We start from the raw sequence: 8,682 nt of genomic DNA, 5'->3' as shown, positions 1-8,682 counted from the left end.
ATACGTGTAAGGGAGGGAAAAATATCTTTTCTCTTTCCTGCCCCAGGTTCTCTGGCTGGGGCCCTATAAATTAGATTGACAAAAGCCAGATTAAAAAGAGAAAGGAATACAAGTTTATTTAATATGAGTTTTATGCAACACAGGAACTTTGTAAGGAAACGAAGACCCAAAGAAATGGTTGGATCTGAGTGTTTTTATACTTGGCTTGATGAAGAGTGGCAAACTGTGGAAAAATATTATAGGACAAAGAGTGTGAGCTACGACTAGTAAGCTGGGGGAAACTTGTTAAGTCCTGTTTGTTCAGATTCCTCTCTATAACCTTCCATCTTTGGAAATAAGGATGATCCTTTCCTCTGGGAATAGGGAGGGCACGTCTCACAAGAGGGTTACATGACCTGCTTCACGGGAGGAAGGAAGGTCAGGGAATCCTTCCTGCACCGCTGTTTCTCAAATTCCTTCAGTTTAAAATATTTGACATTACAAGGCACCATATTTTTGGTAGCGTGTTCTAAACTTCATTGTGCACATACTCTAAGGAGGTCGATGATATAGTATCTTTTATGAGTCTTTAGTCTGGTAGTGTCCTCCTATATTTTGCCAAAAGGTATTTTTCTGCGATAGGACTTCGTTAAGTGCCGTTTAAGTGCAAAATGATCGATCATGAGCCCTCAAATCTGAAAGGCTGGTGAAGAAAAATGTTTCAGAAATAAGGAAAAAATACCAATGGATTTTATGTACAAGCGATATCTGTTTACCTTCAAATTGCTTTTTATTACTAAAGTAAACATGTTTTCATTCAACTGATATATTTTTCTAGCTGTGAAAATGATTTGAGTATTTTATGTTGAGATGAACCACATCTCAATTTTCTTATTAAACTTAATGGAAACCTTTTTTTTTTCTTTTCTTTTCTTTTTTTTTTTTTTTTTTCTTTTTCATTTAAAAGCTCTTTACTTAACCACAGGGTTTCAAGTACTAATGAAAATCATTCAGCAAGGGACCGGTGTACTTGAAAAACAGCACTTTGATTGGGTAACATAATGACTAGAAGACCCTGCAGTTTGAGAAGCCATCACTGTAAAAATGAGAAGTCTTGACAATTTTGTTATTGTTTCTGCCTAACATTTATCTGGGTTGAATTCTTTTGCCATAAAACTGTCAAATTTCCCATTTTGCTTTTCTATCTGCAACTTGTCATGGACTCCGACAAAAGGAACAAGTTACCCACATTCTTCACCTTTGCTAAATTTACGGTATTCTCACTCCAATTCCCCAGCATTTGTGAAGTAATTCAGATGGCTGAGATCTTTCTATTATTCTCCACATTTTAAAAGATTCACTATAAATCCTTATTTTCTATGGGTTTAATCAAGTAACACATTTTGTCTGAAGTTATTTTCTGTCTCAAGTTGTCTTTGATAAAGGACTGAAATGCTTTTGAAGAATCCTTTGCTATTTTTCAATGGACTTATTTCTTAACATCTTATTTGTAAAAATAACACAGGGACAATTTAGATACCATAAAACTATATATAACTATATATACCTACAATTATATGTACGTATGTATGTAGTTTTCCTTTCTACAATTTTTAGGCCATATTTTCTCTTTTGTTTTAGTGTTTTTTGTTTTTGTTTTTAATAATCTCTACACTGACCATGGGGCTGAGATTTACAACCCCAAGATCAAGAGTCACATGCTCTACTGACTGAGTCAGTCAGGTGCCGCTAGGCCATATTTTCAATAATGCATTAAAAAAAAATCCTGTTTAGGTGCCTGGGTGGCTCAGTTGGTTAATCGTCTGCTTTTGGCTCAGGTCATGATCTTACAGTTCCTTGAATTCGTGAGTTCGAGCCCCACATGGCTGTCTGCGGTCAGTGGAGCCCACTTCAGATCTTCTGTCCCTGTCTCACAGCTCTCTCTCTGCCCCTCTACCGCTCATTCCACCCCCTCTCTTCTCTCCCCCCAAAAAAATCCTGTTTAGTGCTTCTAACAGATGCAAATATGTCTCTGTAAGTCTTATTTACTTAGCTGCATTTGGGGGGCTAAATAACTTTGACGAGCTTTATTGTAGGTGAATATGAAATGTGCTTTGCTTCTCCATATGTAGCTCTTCCTATATGCAAAAACCCTTTTTTTTGCTCAGGACTAGTGGTCGTTTTGTTGTGGTCATTTATTTGCCCTCTAATACAGTATTCAAGGAAAGGAAGACAAAGAGAAAATCTCACTCAGTTGCTTATTTGATGGAGGAAGTTAAAGTTAATGACTGATAAGATATACCAGAGCTTCCTGGACATAGATTGTTTAATAGTAATTTTTTTTTATCTCAAATGTGGGACACCATTAATTTTATCAAAAATGATTTTAATCAATGATTGTATCACAGTGCTTTGTTCAAAATAAGCCTTCAATAAATAATTGATTTATTGATTTATACAAACATATGTTATCTACTTTAATAGGCATTTTATTTATTGAATGTATTTTGTATAATGATATGAAGGTATTAGTATTAAAATTAAATTGTGAACATTCTGTATCATAGTATCATATACATTTTTAGGTTTACATTTCAATAATGTATATATATATTTTTCCTTCTCTTTTAAAAAAATTTTTTTAATGTTTATTTATTTTTGACAGAGAGTGAGAGACAGAGTGCAAGTGGGGGAGGGGCAGAGAGAGAGGGAGACACAGAATCTGAAGCAGGCTCCAGGCTCTGAGTTGGGACACGGGGCTCGACACGGGGCACGAACCTGAGAACTGTGATATCATGACCTGAGCTGAAGTTGGACGCTTACCTGACTAAGCCACCCAGGCACCCCTCTTCTCTCTTTTTTTTTAAATAAAGGTTTTATTTAAATTCCAGTTAGTTATCATACAGTGTAATATTAGGTTCAGGTGCACATTATAATGATTCAGCACTTCCATACAATACCTGGTGCTCATCACAAGTGCACCCCTTAATCACCATCACCTATTTAACCTACACCCCCCACCTATCTCCCCTCTGGTAACCATCAGTTTGTTTTGTATAATTAAGGGTCTAAAAATGTGTCTTTAAATAATTTCAGCTGATTTTCTTCTTTTAAAAAATTATTTTTTTACATTTATTTATTTTTGAGAGACAGAGAACAGGGACAGAGCACAAGTGGGGGAGGGGAAGAGAGAGAAGGAGACACAGAATCCAAAGCAGGCTACAGCTCTGAGCTGTCAGCACAGAGCCCGATGTGGGGCTCGAAGTCACAAACCATGAGATCATGACCTGAGCCTACAGTGGACACTTAACCAATGCAGACACCCAGGCGGTCCAATGTAGTTATAATTTTTCTGAATAAGCTCTTTAAAAAATTCAGGCTCATTCAATAATAACTCTTTAAAAATTATTATATAATTAATTCCAATGTAGTTTTATACTAAAGAAAAGATTTTATTTGACTAAAATGTTTACTCAAATGTATGCATTATAAATTATTTATAATATAGTATAACATAAGTTATTATCCAAACAAATAAAAAAGCCACAGCTTTTACTGAACACTTGACATGATATAGGCTGACATTTTAAAAATAAAATTATTTCCATTGCTATTTCCTTAAAGACGCTTGAACTGCTATCCTATATCACTGAGGTATAATTAAGATTTTATAGAATTTGAAATTCTTTATGGACTGGATAAAAAAATTCAGGACTCTATTGCCTGTCCTCTATAGGATAAGGGAAAAGTGCGAGGACAGATTTGACTTTAAGTTAAGACGGATTGCATGCTTGTCACATGTTTTCAAGAGTAAATCGCATTTAAATTTTTTTAACAGTCCCTTGAAGTAATTATTATCTATCCCCATTTTACACAGGAGAAAACTGAAGTTCAGTGTGGTTAATTAATTTGTCCAAGGTCACACAGTTAGTAAATGGAGTCAGCTTTTGAACATAGTTTGTCTGACACCATGTATTTCACATCTTAACAAGTTACCTTCATTCTTTAATTGTTGGAAAGGGATCTTTAAATTATCTTTTCACAAAATATAATGTCATTTCAGTTTCACATAATAAAAATTTCACTTTTTAAGCACTAATCTAATACTGCAGCTTAGAAAGACTTGCCCATAGTTTATTATTTTACTCTTCTATGTGTGGGCATATAGGTTGTTTCCAATATTTTGCAATTTCAAACAAAGCTGGAAAGAATAACTTTTTGCACTTGCAATTCTGTTTCTTAATTTTTTAAAGAAAAAGAAGCCCAGTCTCTAGGATTTACATACATTTTTATAATGTTACATACATATATATATAATATTAGATAGACTCTTTTCATTCTTATAGCTCTAACACAGCCATAAAATCAAAACTAATTTATACATGAAATGTCATTCAAACCATAAAAGCAAATAAAATTTAAATTAGCAATAGTAATTTAATATGCTAGAGGGTAGAGTTTTTCTGAAAATAAGTCATTGTATTAACGGCTATATTGTATTAATGACTATTGTATTAATGGCTATATTGTATTAATGGCTATTAATGGATATATCATATCTGATAACTCACATCTACTACCTTTTTAATGTTTTTATTTATTTATTTTTGAGAGAGAAAGAGAGAGTGAGAAAGGGGGAGGGGCAGAGAGAGAGAGGGAGACAGAGGATCCAAAGCAGGCTCTGGTTTGCGCTGTCTCTGCACTGACAGTAGAGAGCCTGATGTCGGGCTCAAACCTATGAACCATGTGATCATGACCTGAGCTGAGGTTGGAAGCTTAACCAACTGAGTCACCCAGGTGCCCCTCTACTACTTTTTTTTTTTTAAGATTTAATTTTTTTTTTAAGTAATCTCTATGCTCAACATGGGACTTGAACTTACAACTCCAAGATCAAGAGTCACATGCTCTACCCACAGTGTCAGCCAGGTGCCACTCACATCTACTATGTTTTGTCCACCGAGAAATTTTATTCATATAGTAACTCTGTGATCCTTTTTGGCTTCACTTGGCATCATTTTGGTGTTAAGTCCACTTTTGTCCCTATCTTTTTGGTCTGTAACAACTAAAGCTACAAATTTTGTACTCTAATATATTTTTGTTTCACATAAAAATCAAGTCTCATTCTTATCAAATACCTTAGAAACTAAACTCTTACTCTATGAAATTCTTTCACTTGTGAATTATCATTATAAGATGAAAATTTGACTTTATAACCAATAAACCAATTCAAACTGTGGGTGCCTGGGTGGCTCAGTTGGTTAGGTGTCTGACTTTTGCTCAGGTCATGATCTCACAACTTGTGGATTTGAGCTCCACAACAGGCTCTGTGCTGAAAGCTCAGAGCCTGGAGCCTGCTTTAGATTCTGTCTCTGTTTCTCTCTCTCTGCCCCTCCCCAGCTTGTGCACTGTCTCTCTCTCTCTCTCTCTCTCTCTCTCTCTCTCTCAAATAGAAATAAACATAAAAAAAAAACAAAACAATTCAGCATGCATACAGAATTAAAAGCAAAATGATTGTTCTCAGTTTCATATGAAGACATCTCAACTTTATGGCAGCCAGACCTGCTTATCAACTCATTAAATGTTAGTATTGCTACTTATGCTTTCAGAAAGTTGGTGGAAATTTTCCCACCACAAATACCTAGAAATATCTGACAAAATAATAACACAATATTTTTTATAATGTGCAGGGATGAACTTAAAAGAGTATAAGGGAAATCCTCAGGTGATTGAGCAAATAGGAACATGAGCATTGGAGAGATAGGTACAAACAGGAACACTGAAACAGCCTGGGAGATGTATTGGACCAGAAAGCAATGAGAAGCTTGGATTTGAACACCTCTACACACATGTGAGAGTAGGCCTTGGGCTCTTGAGATGGAGAGCTGGAGGCTGGGCCCATGCATACAACCCTGACTATACTCTAAGAGAAAGGACTGAAAACATCCACCCATTAGGGTGGAGGCTGAAGGAGATAAAAAGGAAAATTCCCTTTTTATTTGGATGGGAGAAAAATTTCCTGTGAGACATTTAAATCTTGGTCTATCCTTCATATGGATTTGGAATTAAGTTATGGTGTCCTGATGGCTTATGAAATTCTAAAATGAGAAATAACATAAAAATGCATTGTAAGCTGTGACATGTTGGGACACGTGGCTGAAGGAAAAGAAAACTACTCAGGAGAAATATTTCAGTGACCTGTAGTGCACCATATTCTCTTGGGGTTGGGATGAGGAGGGAGAGTCATGCTTATGAACAAGATTAGGAAAAAAGCTATAGAGGACAGGGATTATTATCTATTTTGTTCACTTCTACTGACCAGTAGGTAGAACTGTGCCTGGCATATAGGTGCCCAGTATATAGATGAATGAGCACACACATACACGTGCACTCAAGAAAATCAGCAAGCCAGACTGATTCAATAAATAAGATTTATCTAAGAACTTGAGATAATAGTGCAATAATCTGTAAAGAATTATAAAATAAATATGTTTATAATAATCCAAAAGATAAGAAAATGGAAGCTATTGGGAAATAATAAGACAATTATGAAGGAAGAGGTAAAATTTCAAAATAGGATTTCTAGAGATGAAAAAGTATAGTCGCTAAATTTAAGAGTTGAAAAATAAGTTAAATAATAGATTGACTGGAGAGAAAATGATCAAATTGGAAGACAGATTTGAGTAAATAAACCAAATAATCACAGAGAAACCAGAAAGTGGAAACTGTGAAGGTGAAAGTGACAGACATTGAAGTTAACAATGTTGAACATTGAAGTTCAACATTTAATTGCATACCCAGAAGGAGCAAAAGAGATGAGCTAGAGAAAATATTTGAAGGTATAATGACTAAGAATTTAGCAGAATTCATGAAGGACACAAAAAGTTTTGTATTTAGGAAGCACAATTAGTTTCAATGTGCTATATATAAATGCATGGATGTAGGACAGCTTGTATCTAACACTACATTTCCAATAGCCCTATACTTAAAAAATTGCTTTCTAATATTTGTCCTAAGAAAAATATTTTCAAACAAATTACCTAATGAAGCTCTGATTAATGAGTATTAAAATTATTATAAAAACTTTCAAATATGAAAAAATTAGGAAAAATAGTTCAATGAACTTACTATATCCATCACTCAGATTATCAGGATTTTGACATATTTGCTTCGTCTACTTTCCCCCTTCCCTGCTTTGCCAATTTAAGGTACTTTCTACACATAACATCTATGAACTTTGGTATTCATTTCTGAAAGAAAAACGATATTCTCACAGTGTCATTCTCACAATAAACATTGAAAATAATTCTTCAGGGGGTGCCTGGGTGGCTCAGTCGGTTGAGCATCTGACTTCGGCTCAGGTCATGATCTTGCAGTTTGTGAGTTCAGGCCCTACATCCAGCTTGCTGCTGTCAGCCTGTCAGTGCAGAGCCTGCTTCAGATCCTCTGTCCCCTTCTTTCTGCCTCTCTCCCACTTGCGCTCTCTCCCCGATAATAAATATTGAAAAAATAACTCTTTGGTATCATCTAATAAACAGTTCATAATTACACTTCTCCGATTTAAAAAAAATCTCTCTACACATTTTTTTAAAGAGTATTCAAATGAGTTTATGCTTTTGGTGGTTGTTTCTGTTAAGTCCCTTTTCATTCAAAGGCATCTCCTCATTAGCTTTCTCCCCATGCCACTGACTTGTGGTAAGTGCCCTACAGGTGATCATGTTCTGGATTTGTTTGCTTTCTTTCAATGTTATAATTGTTCCTTCTTTCCACATACTTCCTATAAATCGAAGTTAGTGCTTGGCATTTGATTTTATTCACATTCAAATTTTGGCCAGATTATTTCCTAGGTGGTCCTTTGTGTTTCCTACTGCATCACATGTGGAGGCACATCAGGTTGCCCCACTTGTTATAAAAACTGAGACTGATCAGTGGTTTCTGGTGATGACAGCCTGTTGCCTTCCATTGAAAAGTTCAGCATCAAACTGTTAAGTAATGGTTTCATCCATTAATGAGTATTGCTTGAATCAGTTTTTCATTTGGGTTAAAAAATGGTGATATTCTAATGTTATCATTCCTTTGGTGTTTATTAGCTGGGATACTTCTTTTTTTGTTGTTGCTATATACTCTTATTATTTATTTATTTATTTATTATTTTAAAATTTACATCCAAGTTAGTTAGCATATAGTGCAACAATGATTTCAGGAGTAGGTTCCTTCATGCCCCTTACCCATATAGCTCATCCCCCTCCCACAATCCCTCTAGTAACCCTCTGTTTGTTCTCCATATTTAAGAGTCTCTTATGTTTTGTCCCCTCCCTGTTTTTATATTATTTTTGCTTCCTTTCCCTTATGTTCATCTGTTTTCTGTCTTCAAGTCCTCATATGAGTGAAGTCATATGATATTTGTCTTTCTCTGACTGACTAATTTCACTTAGCATGATACCCTCTAGTTCCACCCATGTAGCTGCAAATGGCAAGATTTCATTCTTTTTGATTGCCGAGTAATACTCCACTGTATGTATATGTGTGTGTGTGTGTATGTGTGTGTGTATGTATGTATGTATGTTTATGTGTGTGTATATACTTGAGCATAAACTCCTTCAATATATACACACACATACATAGCATAATACCCTCTAGTGCCATCCATGTAGTTGTAAATGGGAAGATGGCATTCTTTTTGATTGCCAAGTAATACTCCATTAT

Source organism: Lynx rufus, unplaced genomic scaffold (assembly GCF_022079265.1).
Source record: "Lynx rufus isolate CCGP_SWC_20201006 ecotype Redwood Valley unplaced genomic scaffold, mLynRuf1.p SCAF_2, whole genome shotgun sequence".
Lineage (NCBI taxonomy): Eukaryota > Metazoa > Chordata > Mammalia > Carnivora > Felidae > Lynx > Lynx rufus.
Note: the sequence above shows the minus strand (reverse complement) of the source record.